The 11,904-nt window shown below is 41.4% G+C and overlaps 2 long non-coding RNA genes across 3 annotated transcripts; one reads left to right on the top strand and one right to left on the bottom strand.

Moving 5' to 3' along the window:
- The first annotated feature begins 1,831 nt into the window (after positions 1–1,831).
- Positions 1,832–4,603, top strand: LOC111261744 (uncharacterized). Its single transcript, XR_002681181.2, has 3 exons — positions 1,832–2,510; positions 3,612–3,826; positions 4,008–4,603. It is a non-coding gene; the product is annotated as an uncharacterized LOC111261744 (long non-coding RNA).
- A 1,094-nt stretch (positions 4,604–5,697) lies between these two features.
- LOC147753288 (uncharacterized) lies at positions 5,698–8,204 on the bottom strand. Of its 2 annotated transcripts, none has more exons than XR_015311654.1 (3): positions 7,626–8,204; positions 6,643–6,816; positions 5,698–6,317 (listed from the first exon to the last, which is right to left on the bottom strand). It is a non-coding gene; the product is annotated as an uncharacterized LOC147753288 (long non-coding RNA). The 2 variants fall into 2 exon arrangements; XR_015311655.1 differs by having other exon boundaries at positions 6,638–6,816.
- Positions 8,205–11,904: the final 3,700 nt, after the last annotated feature.

The raw sequence follows: 11,904 nt of genomic DNA on the forward strand, positions 1-11,904 counted from the left end.
GGGCTGCGTTGACTTCAATAAATTTAATATTTCCTTAACTTCATAAAACGCCAGATTATAAAAATCTGTACATTTTCATGCTACTCATAGTATTTTAAAGGAGGAAAATTTCGGCTCGATCTCAATTAGACTAGCTGAAAAAACGGTATTCAAAATAACTCAATAGGCCTTTCCGCGCACAAATCGATAATTCTATCGTGTCAGAATGGACACCCTTAGCCGTTACTGTTATTATAGGTGGAATTACTTTGGCGAATACGAGTGGCCGTTCATCGTGAGCACACGTCATCCGAGAAGCGGACAAAAGCGTGATTGTATTTAATAATACAGCGACAGTTTACTGAAAATCAACCGGTTCAACAGAAAATTCTGAAAAAGGAGAAACAGAAAAAAACTGGATTACTGCCGCCATCATACGTTACCTTTGGTGGACAGTAGAACCGAACACTCAATACGGTCGTTAAATGTACGTCAAAAATCAGCACCCTCAAAATTTCAGAGGACAAAACGAAGAGGAAATCTAAAGCCGAATACATACGAAACAAGGGTTCGCTGCTGCTGCAGGCCACGCGGTTTACGAAAACGAAGCAATTTTCAACGATCATGTTGCCGTTTGTCTCAGAAAAGTCTTGCAATACTTTAGATACGTCAGTTTATCCAGTTTAAAGATGAATTAGATTTACCATATTGAAACCAATTAGCTCCGAGTCGTAATAAAAACGAGTCGTTTTTTAGACTGAAACAGCCTCGACCAGATTAGCGCATATGTATCTCCATGGGACAGGACGTAGGCTTCTGACAGAATTAGTTTAATCGGTTCCACATTTTTGTAAACAGCTAGACAATTTGGGACACCGTCGCGTCATCTTTGCCCTTGTCCGTCTAGTTTCACATTCGGGTATCGTACGCTGCCCGAATTAACTTGTGGGACAATTATATTATCGAACCGACGCACATACTTGACTCCCCTTTGCACACTGTGCTGCGATGATAACCCAGTAATAACGGGAGTCTGATATTGGAGAGGGTCGGCGTATCCATATGATACGTCGAGCAACAGCTGGAATTGTCAGTAACAACAACGTTTTGGTAAGCTATTTCCGCTGAAGGAAAGGCCAGCTTCCCTAAGGACAAGCCGTGAATCGAGCAGTCTTTGGGATGGGCATAAGACATAACTAGCCCTTTTCGCGCTATGCAGGGTTCAACCGTAAAAGTCGAGTTGCCTTTTCGATTCCCAGACCTTTGCATTATATATCCTCTACCTAAAGCCTGCTGTTCATCACTGATGGCCAGAGTTCATGGGGCATGCTAGATTGCGAAACTCTTCTATTTTTTACCAGCCGTTGATGCACCTCGTTTTTGTCTATGGCTGGGCAGTATTTTTGCCTGACTCGTGATTTCTATGATTTTGAGTAGTCTCTACGTATTTCGACAGTTATGTGACTATGTAAGTACAGTTTAGAGTATTTCAGCGACCATCTAAATTTCCTATAACTATTTTCTATTCCAAAGTTAATTTACTATCTAATCATCGGATTGTAATAGCAGGCGTGACACAATTCAGGTAAAATACGCCCGTCTGACTAAGAAAGGGACTCGATCAAATGATTGAGGATTAGCCCAGAGATGGCTAAAGAAGGCTAGATAACTTCAGGAAGTATTTGGTCGATCTGATTCAGTTCGGCTTCATTTACCCAAGTGGCTGCAGCCTTGTGAAGGACTTGATTGGCATGAGGTATTGACGCTTACCTCATCAATATATTCAGCCAGTGCAGCTCAACGTATAATATGTGTCTGTGGCTGTCTCGGAATATGACACACACTTCTATTATGTGGAATACTGGAACCTAATTTAATCTCGTGCCCGATTTAGATGACTTCGATCAATTCCGGTTCTGCTGGCCCTTACCACTAATTTAACGTATATATTACTAATACATACAACAGTAACTATCGAAAAAATTTTTTCTACCTTCGCTCGTATATATGTGTCGACAATAGGTAACAACAATTATAATGGCAATGAGCGGGTGGCCGTTACGTAATCAAGAAAGCAGAGAAAAGGAATTGTCTATGTAGGATGGTGGTATCAACGACTGCGCCGGTTAACTGGGGACGTCGAGACGCAGAAGAAGTCCAAGCTTCATGCCCCACGGGGTGGTCATCTCCAGCGGGACTTATCGTTGTTGTCATGGTTCCGCGTTTCGTTCGACGATCTGCAGAGCTGCCTGACCGGCCAGCGCGTGCCTCCAGCCTGTTACGTGAGCTTTACGCGTATGATGATCCCCGAGGAACTTGCGACACGCCACAGCTCTCTGGATCGTTCGTCGTCCGAGAATGATCGTAAGCGGCATTTGCGGTGTTACTGGCATTACGGACCATGCTTTTGTTTGTGGATGAGGCTGCTGGTGATGTCGATGGCAGTGGGGAAGCATCCTGTGGGTGGCAGCTGATAATGAGGGCATAATGCCCTTGCTCTATTGTTGCCAAGAATTCATGTCTGTCGTTTGGTAAGATCGCGTTTTGGTAGATTAACACACAAACAGTTACGGATCGATAATGCAGGATGAATGATATACTTGTTTCGACAGCAAATCGATGTTAGGTAGCTGACGGTCGCAGATTTATCCTGTGTGCTATCATAATCATTTATGCGCGTCTTTTGAATTTTGACGCATTTTATCTAGTTCGGAGTTATTAAGCATTGAAGCACATAAAATTAATTAAACATTAGTCTGTTAAGATGACCACTGTACCCATTGTGGTACCAGTTCATGACATTCTTATGGAGAAAAACGATTGCGAATCTCGCCGGCTATTATTAATTGTCTACAATATCATGCATAGAATGTACAAGCGTAAGCGTGTCGAAACCCCCAAGTCGCCGCTTACAGTTAGGCCGACACGTGTCGCTAGTTGGCCGGCGCTATGTTTCCCTTTTGAGAACCGTTAGGCCAAAGCTTCTAAATGACATTTGAAGTTCGTAACGATTTATCCAGAGCTGGATCCGGGTCTCTAAAGTGCCTCAGGGTTATAGATCATTAGTGCCTCAAAGAAGTTCGGTAATAAAGACGACTACTATAACCAAAATATATACATCTGAATACGTTTAAGTTGAGGTCAGCCAGCCTAACGAAAGGGGCATTTACTTATATGGTGTGTAAAACAAAAGTTGACTAACCTATTTTCAGTAATTGTCTGTGTTTCACAGACTTAATTACTTTTATGTCGTTTAAAAAAATCGCTCAGTCTTTCAAATAAATTTTTTGTCACATTTTTAGCCACTTCACAACAATTATACTAACCATCAACAGTATTAGTACTATTTCTGCTATTACTAACTGGTAGTTTTTATTAAAAGCTTTTTAATGCTGTTGCTATTGTAATTTTTATTATGTTGTCACGCTTTATCAGCACGATCATCATCTATCTCGTGTTCGCTTTTGTCGAGAACTGGTGTTGTTGTGCACTGAAGATGTGGATTGTATATACATATATATATACACACACGTATGTTTTTCACCCAATTTTAAGCTACCGTGTTATTATGCCAATCATCTTCATTCATCTAACTTGTTTACAACTCATTCTTATTTGCCTACTTTCATTAGCGTTAACGTTGGCCTGGTTTAGCGATTAGAGAAGATACCCTAAGCACGACAGTTATAGCACGTCGTGTGTTGCCTGACGCTGCTCCTTTTCTACCATTTTTATGTGCTAACTGACCAGTATATCCTGGTCTACCCCATCGGTTGCGGTGGAACCCTAATCAGCTGCGACTGACCACGAGAACAAGTGTAAACAGTGGCTATCTATCCTTATGAAGGTAAGAAGAATAACTCGCCGAGCTCAGCCGGCTGCTACAGCAATGGCAGTTTATCGTAATGCGACGCTGATGATCCCGAGGTCTGCAGTAACGATTCTTGTTTTTACTTTGGTTCCGTCTTATTACTCGCACATTATTATTATAGCTATAATTATATAATAATCTTTTGTCTCGAGCACAGGTGCAAAACCTCGATAACGGCTTGTTTCCCGTTAGCTTCTCTGGCATGATCCCGCCAGGGTTCCTATTGGCGTTCCTACGAGCGACTCCAGTAAAGATGATGATGAAGACGATTCACCCCAGGGGTGCCTATTACTGATGCTGTTTTTACCCTAACTGAGAAGATTGGCCGAGGCCGTTACAGCGATAATGGTGGGATGATACCAGTGGCTCCTGTGTGGAGGGCGGGGGGGAGTCAAGGTTCAACATATTTTTTCTTTTAGGTCTCTTCCCTACAGCGCTACTAATCCGGCGATGTGAAGCGATGAGACGGTTTTTGCCAGCCGACACGACCGTCAAATTCTCATAGGAGCAGAATCAGACGCAGAAGTGCGAACAATAATAAAACTACCAGGTGACAATGGCAAAAATAATCACGCGGTGTGGTGCATCTGGAATCAGCCGTCTTGGTGATACCCAGCTACCCTTAAAAACCTGCAAAAGCTGTTTCTACAACACAGCGGTCTGTAAAACGGCGATTCGACCCGAGACAAGGCAAAATACAAAGTTATATTATTACGGCTTAAGCAGCAGAGCTCACCTCTGCAGGACCTCAAACTAGACTTTTCTGTCAGCGCATCACTGGGCGTCCTTCTTTAGGATATCAGCCAGCTACAGCTTCAGTTTTACTTTGATTTTAGAGCGTCGAATCAAATTTACTGCGAAAAGTAGGCGACTACTATATGTTTTCGTTTATATATCTGCAATACATTTTTCAGTCTAACGCTGCCTTGCTGGAATTCGGCCATTTTCTTCAGTATTTATTGATTGCCCCTCCTCAGTCTCGTTCCACCGTTTACCAGCGGGGCGGCCAACGTAAGTTGTTTGCGGCTAACAAGTTTGAGCTGTCATTGGCACCACATGGCCGTGTTATGCGCTGCAATCAGAACAGTTTAGCTAAGACGTACCGATTTGTGCGACGTATGAGTCACGCAATGTAAATAACCGCTCTACGCTTTTTTTTTGTCGTAGAAATGTGCAATCTAAGGAAACATCCTTTTAGATTAATCACCAATCGTGGTCAAGCGTCAGAGACGGTTATCTTTCACTGGCGGCCTTGTCTGTTCCAACTGTACAACACAATGTAAAATAGTTGTTGATCCTATAGATCGCATGGGCAACTCGTATGGGCAACTAGCTGTCTAATTCGACTTCGTTAAAATTTTATCCGTAAAATACGTAAGTCGAAGCATACGATGAGCGTATAAAAAAAGATATGGTGCTGGGATGAAGCTCTGTGCGCTTTCCATCTCAAAACGATTCCTCGAGCGATCGAGGGGCGATATATCAGATGATATATCAGACACTTCTAGCTTAACGGTTGATTTTCGCTGTGAGAGCCACACGCATTTGCCTTCAAAAAATGTCTATTTTTTTAAAGCAAATGCGCATGGGAACGTCAATTGTCGTACAGTATCTAAAAAAGCTTTGTTCAAACTGTAAACATGATTTTCGATTAATTTTAATGGTTTCTGAAAAACGTTCGCCGAGTATTCGGTCTTTATTTAGTAGGATTAATTACTTCACAGGCCTTTGTAATTAATCTCTGAATTCGCATGCAGTTCCTACCTAACCTGCTGGTCAACATGTTTGAGGGGTAATAGTGGCTGTAAGCTATCTGTATAAAATAGCAATAATGAGTACAGATCTCGCTCTGCTGATACTCATTTTTATTCCTATGCTTCCGCTCCACGTCCCGAAACAACACAGAATTATCGACATTGCCACAGTTTGTATCAAAATTTTTCAATACCTTAGATGGGCCTAAAAATCCTGATTGAGTGGTTATTTCGGACTAGGAAATTTTTTTTCTTCACGTTAGGCCCATGAATCTCAAATCTACACTTTTCAACATGCGAATTAATGCATTAGTTGATGTTATTAATAAACCAATGGCATGCAAAAGCAAAAAAAAAAAAAAATTAATCGTACAATTGGTTGTGATGCCAGATTCGACTGATGATCCAGGTATTGTCTATGGTTAAAAACATGTCCGGAGAATTCATTCGAATATGAAATACTGTTAATGCCATTGTAATACCTGACGCAAGTAGCATACCGGCATCATTCAACCTCACCACCGCGGTCATCACAACACCAAACCCAGCATGCCAATTATTGCTTAGGTAACAATTCATTATCTCTATTAGTGTACTATTTGTCGAACTGGGTCGTCCGTGTGTGCAGTCAGACAGTCGTACCATTCATAAATCGTCCTCTCTCTTGTATCAAGCGCTCACTTGATTATGTTCTGCCCCAATGCCGACACCTCCTAACATTAGCAAAAAAAAAAAAAAAAAACAGATAAAGATGTAGTCGTTGTCATAGTGCATTATATTGCAAATAGCAAAGTTCGTGCAGCATTTAATGAATGACGAATCTCAGAGCAGCTAGAATTTTCGTGTAGAACCGATTAGTCGAAAACTGACATGGACAGATACCTTCACCATCTGTTCAGAGACAATGTCCGACGGGGGCTGCCGGTCGGTCACCCCGTTGGAAGAGGAAGGGTGCATTATAAGTTAAGAATGGTATCTAAAACAAGTTAAACGATAGGGCGGAATAGAAACATCCATTAGAAGACACAATAACCTGACATCTTTGTTTGAGTGTTGCAGTTCAGCTCGCACGTCGCTGGCGGGGGCATCGTATTGCTCGCGTATGTGACATCGGTGCGTACCAGTGTTCATGTATGCCATGCTGCTGCAATCGTATATTTGGTTTTTGCTGTTGGCACGCAATACAACAGGCATACACCTTAATTTTCATGTCTGGAAATTAGTTTTGGCGTAACGTACACTTAATAGTTAATCTGGTAACTTTTCTTTCTAACTTCCCAATCAATTATGTGGTGACGTGACGAATACTTAATTGCTCCTGCAGAATTTTCACAGTTGACTTTTGAATGAATGTGTTTGGATTGTACGTACTATACTAAATATCGTTCAGTATCTCCATTGGCCGTAATGGAATGGAAGATGAAAGCTCACAGCCGCATCAGCCTCTCACTATATCACTCTACGGCTGAATTGTTCGCACATAAATTATGCTATGTGTCAGTCCCATCATATAAATAAGCCGAAAAGGAAAAAAAAGTCCCATTTATCAACGACAACCTCATTCCGTAGACCTTTGAGGGTTGCGAATAATTTCTATCAAAGTGAGGCCCTGCTGTTTTCTGCTACGATCTTATTAATATTTTAGAAGGTATGCCGCTCGTTTGAGCTGTGAAACGTTAAATGTAATTGTCTTTAGGCCTTGAGGTGTCCTATTTAAAGATATAATAGAACTATAGAGAACAGAAGCCCATTTCACCAGACGAAGAGGAACGCCGGCGAATCAATACCGGCTTAAACAAACAATTATTAAATCTATTGTTTTCTATTAACAAAAATATCTAGAATTTATAGGTGGAAAATGAGGCACCATATCTGGAACTATGCACTGACTTGAGTCGATCACGCCATTCATCAAGACAGAATCCACTCAATGTATATTTAAAAAAATCATATTTTTTTATTATTATGTTATGCAAATGCGTTACCAACTTCACGACAGGTATTCTCTGTTTACTACATACATTTTTTACTAACGATTTATTCCTTTTGTTATAAAAACATTCTAATACAACACCATCCACGAGTAAACATCTAAAATAGAAGGACGCTGTGTATGAACAGAACTGCCAGGACGCTATCACCAGGCTGAACTGTCGATAAGTATTACGTCATTAGACATACTTATGAGCTAACCGTATTCGTGGGAATCCATCCGTAACACAACATCAAGAAGAGCGTCACGTACACATTGGCAGGATGTCGGGGGATATGCTGTACTATGCACGTAGTGTTTCAACGACGTGCATTTGACGTTCAACGACAGCTGGATGCGCCATCTGCGCGATGACCCAGGCCAATCCAGCAGGACATAACAAACAGCATGTACATGCGTCTATACATATCTTATATACATACATGCATGTAGGTTGTCTATATATGACACAAATGTACGTATGCTGCATCGCACGCGAACAAGCTAGCTAACGTTCCCTAGGGTCTTCAGCACCAACGGCTGTTGCAGTGATAGCTCCGGTTAGTAATAGGATCTTCGCCACTGACACAGCCAACACAATGATAAAGATGGCCAGGACGTGACGACAGCGTACGTTCGAATTTATGTACGTATGCATGTCTAAATCTACGCTATTTCGTTTATTAATGAATAGTTCAAAAATCACGGACAGATCGTAGTCATGCAGAAAGAGACAAGGCCGCAAGTCGTAATAGGCAGTCTTCACCTACAGCAGAGCGACAGCTAGCACTTGCTATTTTGGAAACAGATATCAGGGTACCCATACGTGTCGTATATTCGTCTGCAGTAGACCTTTTGTAGGGCAATCTAGAGTTAGCGGCATATGATAGCCCTATAAAACTTTTTCTTTACATAAATTAGCATTTTTTGGTCTCATTCGGCAATATCTTATCTACATTTCAATACATTTGAAAGCTCAACGACTAATGTATCCATTTCATCTAATCTACACTGATGCTATCCTAGAAGACTATGAAGCATCGCTTAGCATTTCTGTTTATTCTACATAACATAGCGTACTGGTTTAGCTAGCACTCACGCAAGCGTAAGTACAGTCAACTTTCCTGGATACTTCTATGCATAGTCGCCGAGTCTTTCTTTGAGGACCTCGTTTCCTCGTGAAGTGCTTTACCGTAATTGGCATATCAAGTTTTTCCGCATCCGCATTTGTCTCCTTGTTCAATCTGCAAATAATTTGCATCGGTACTTATGTACGAGGTGAGGTGCTGTCAAAATGACGCGCGAGCCGAGACGACCCGTTATGCACATTAGCTTCCTCACTCATTCGATATTTGTGTTTGTAGTAGACTTCACGCATGATGTGCCGTTGCTTATAAATCACACGAGTCACGTTTGCTAGACACAGCATTGGCTATCGTTGGGATCTGCTAATTTGCCCCTTTTCCATTTTTTCCAACTAAACCGGAAAAATTACCGGATGAACGTTGAAAATGTTTCATTTTTGTTTATCCATCGTACAATGCATGAGCTTTATCTACAAACCTTCTTTTCCTGTTCCAGTATCCTCTTTTCATTACAAAACCTCTGGCATCAATTTTCCTCGTCTTCAAGCAATCGTAGTTAACATCATGGCATATAGTACACAACAAATCCTGAAGAATCCCTGCCGTCTCCCACAACGAAGTGCAGTGGTCGTAGATTTTCTAAAACTGTTGTTTAAGGCTTAATGTTGATATCTGCGGACGCTCGTGTACTGTTAGGCTGAATAGAGTGTTCTAACTTGCATGGTCTTACATTGCACATTTTTTGAAGCGGCCGCTTCCGTACGGTCCTACCTCATTCGATTTATGTTTCCTGCTAAAGATCGAAAGAAGAACAGTAATAATGGCAGTTTGTATCGTTGGCACTACCACGAATAGAAGAAAAACAACCGCCAATACAGCGACCAGCGCGACAGATGCCACTGCAAGTAAGCAGATCGCTAACGCCGCCAGAAGGTGGGAGCGGGCCATTTGCAGTAGTCGCCGAGGCCCAAAGGTCTTTTCCGACCTTTCGCATGGATCCCTTTGAGTATTGGATAGGCTCTGCTTTGAGAATAGGAATGAAGCTGGAAAAAGGTAATGAATGTTGATCGCTTTGGCCTCGTCTTCGACTTTATCACAACGATCGGCTTGCCAGCTCGGCTGAGCTTCGTTACATTTGTACGTCGGGTTCTGCCAATAGGCCATGTAACTACAGTCTCCTGACATTTTAAGCTTCGTTGTTTAGATACCGTAGAAGATGCTCGTAGCCATGCGGGGATAAGTCTCAAATATAGCAAAAAAGCGTTCTTTTTTAATATGTTCTTTCTTGCAACAAGTCCACAATAAAGAGATAATAAGAGAGAGCTGGATAAAAATAATGCAGATGGAAGGAAGTTGGCAATACTGATATATCCAAAGAGCTAACAAAGGCGAATTCGTAAGGCTCTCTAAACACTCGAGGCTCTATCGATAATAAAAATAACCAGAAATTTAAAACACGTCATGAAGAGGCACCTCTGCACGGAGTGTCCTGTCTCGTGCTCAGCAAGTTGGTAGACAGATTCTGTTCCTCGCGCACGCAAAGGAACGGCCAACGATGAATTGATAAATTAAGGTATTGAGAATAAACGTATTTATAGGAAAAAGTATAGCTATATGGGACGAGGTCTATATCGTCGATTCTGTTTTTTGCTGGCAAGAAGATGCTAATTTATAATTTTAACACCATCGAACTTTTAGAAGTTTTGAAATGCACATGAGACAGAATTAACGTCACTGTTTTTTCTCTGAGAAGCGACTATAACTAATAGAAACAGTTTAGCATGTCATTGAATTTACTCTAAGACATAAAAAGCCGTCCAGTTCATCAGCCACATCTTCCTCTAACCCAAAACGACATGTTCAAAGGCAAACTGGAAGCAAGTTTAAAGATAATTACAATCAGGTATATTACATAATAACGTGATCGTTATAGACGCCAGGATATCGGAGGCCGTTACACTTCGAACTTCCGCAAACCAGAGGCCGTCGGTACTAGCTTTACAAGAAAATTTAAATAATTCTTGAACGCACATGCGTTCAGAATGTAGCTTAATTTAATCAATATTACTACATGCGTAAATATGTCAAGTTAAAGCATGTTAGCCTCGAACTCGTTGCTCGCTCGCAAAAACGAGTTCGAGACGAAATTTCGTAGATTTCGAAATACTCGACTTCCGGAACAAATTTTGTAGATTTTTATTAGAATAACGGCAATGTGTCTCATTGCGGATAATTATATCATGATTTATCGTTATGCCACAATCATCCGTAAGCAACATATTTATACAGGCTTCAATCTGGCCTTGTCAACTTTGGAGAATGGTGCGCAGATTGCCATTGGTCCTTTTCTGTTCACGAACAAAATACAACTCCACTAACGTATCATAAAATAAGCTATCGTGTATGCTAATAGCTGGGCCGTTTAAAAGACGACTTCACACTGTCCAGCAGAACTTCAGATGGATTTGTGTCATCATCTCTGACCGGTTTAATTGGGCAATAGACAGTTGTAAGGCGTCAGTTTCTCTAGCTATGATCACAGCCTAAGAAGAAAAGAGTTCTCCTTTATTTTCGTTAGATGACTGACGAAATCGTGCGAAGCCATCAGCTCTTCAGCCATATAGTTCCGCCTCTGGCCTATCTGGCTCCGCCTTCAGAGATTCGGTGGGCCAATGATGCAGGTACCTTCCATTGATGTTGTTACGAAAATGGTTAAATTTTAGTGAGCTCACCGTTGGTACGATAGTCGAAAATCTTCAAGCTTCTTAAACACAAAGTAATGAAGTTGTGCAAAGTTCCTATAAAGTTCAGCCGCTTCTTGCGCACAAAGCAAGCTGAGTTCACTTGCTATTCTTTTTGGCTGTCCTTCAGATTCCCTGTAGTTTAGATTGAACATTCTCATCGTCTGAGTAAATGCGTTTGTAGCAGATATCGCCTCTGTCGCTAACTTCGATTATTTGCATTTCATATGATCCGTCTACATATCTCCGGATATTTTTGGAGATATTTATTTTAGAATGCTTTGTCTTTGTTTCCATAGAACTGCATCTTCCGCTAACCATCCAACCAGTAAGTTCGCTTTGAGCTAAAGTACCCTATTTTAAGTATGCGACGCACGAACCTAGTACCGAACAAGGGTCACCTCCCGCCAAAATACGCTAAGCCAGATGCTCGGATAGTCGACATAAGTCATTCTAAGCTGCCCCTCACAATTAGCTCGGTCTTTATATATATATATATATA

This window comes from Varroa jacobsoni, unplaced genomic scaffold (assembly GCF_002532875.2).
Source record: "Varroa jacobsoni isolate VJ856 unplaced genomic scaffold, vjacob_1.0 scaffold_592, whole genome shotgun sequence".
Classification (NCBI taxonomy): Eukaryota; Metazoa; Arthropoda; class Arachnida; order Mesostigmata; family Varroidae; genus Varroa; species Varroa jacobsoni.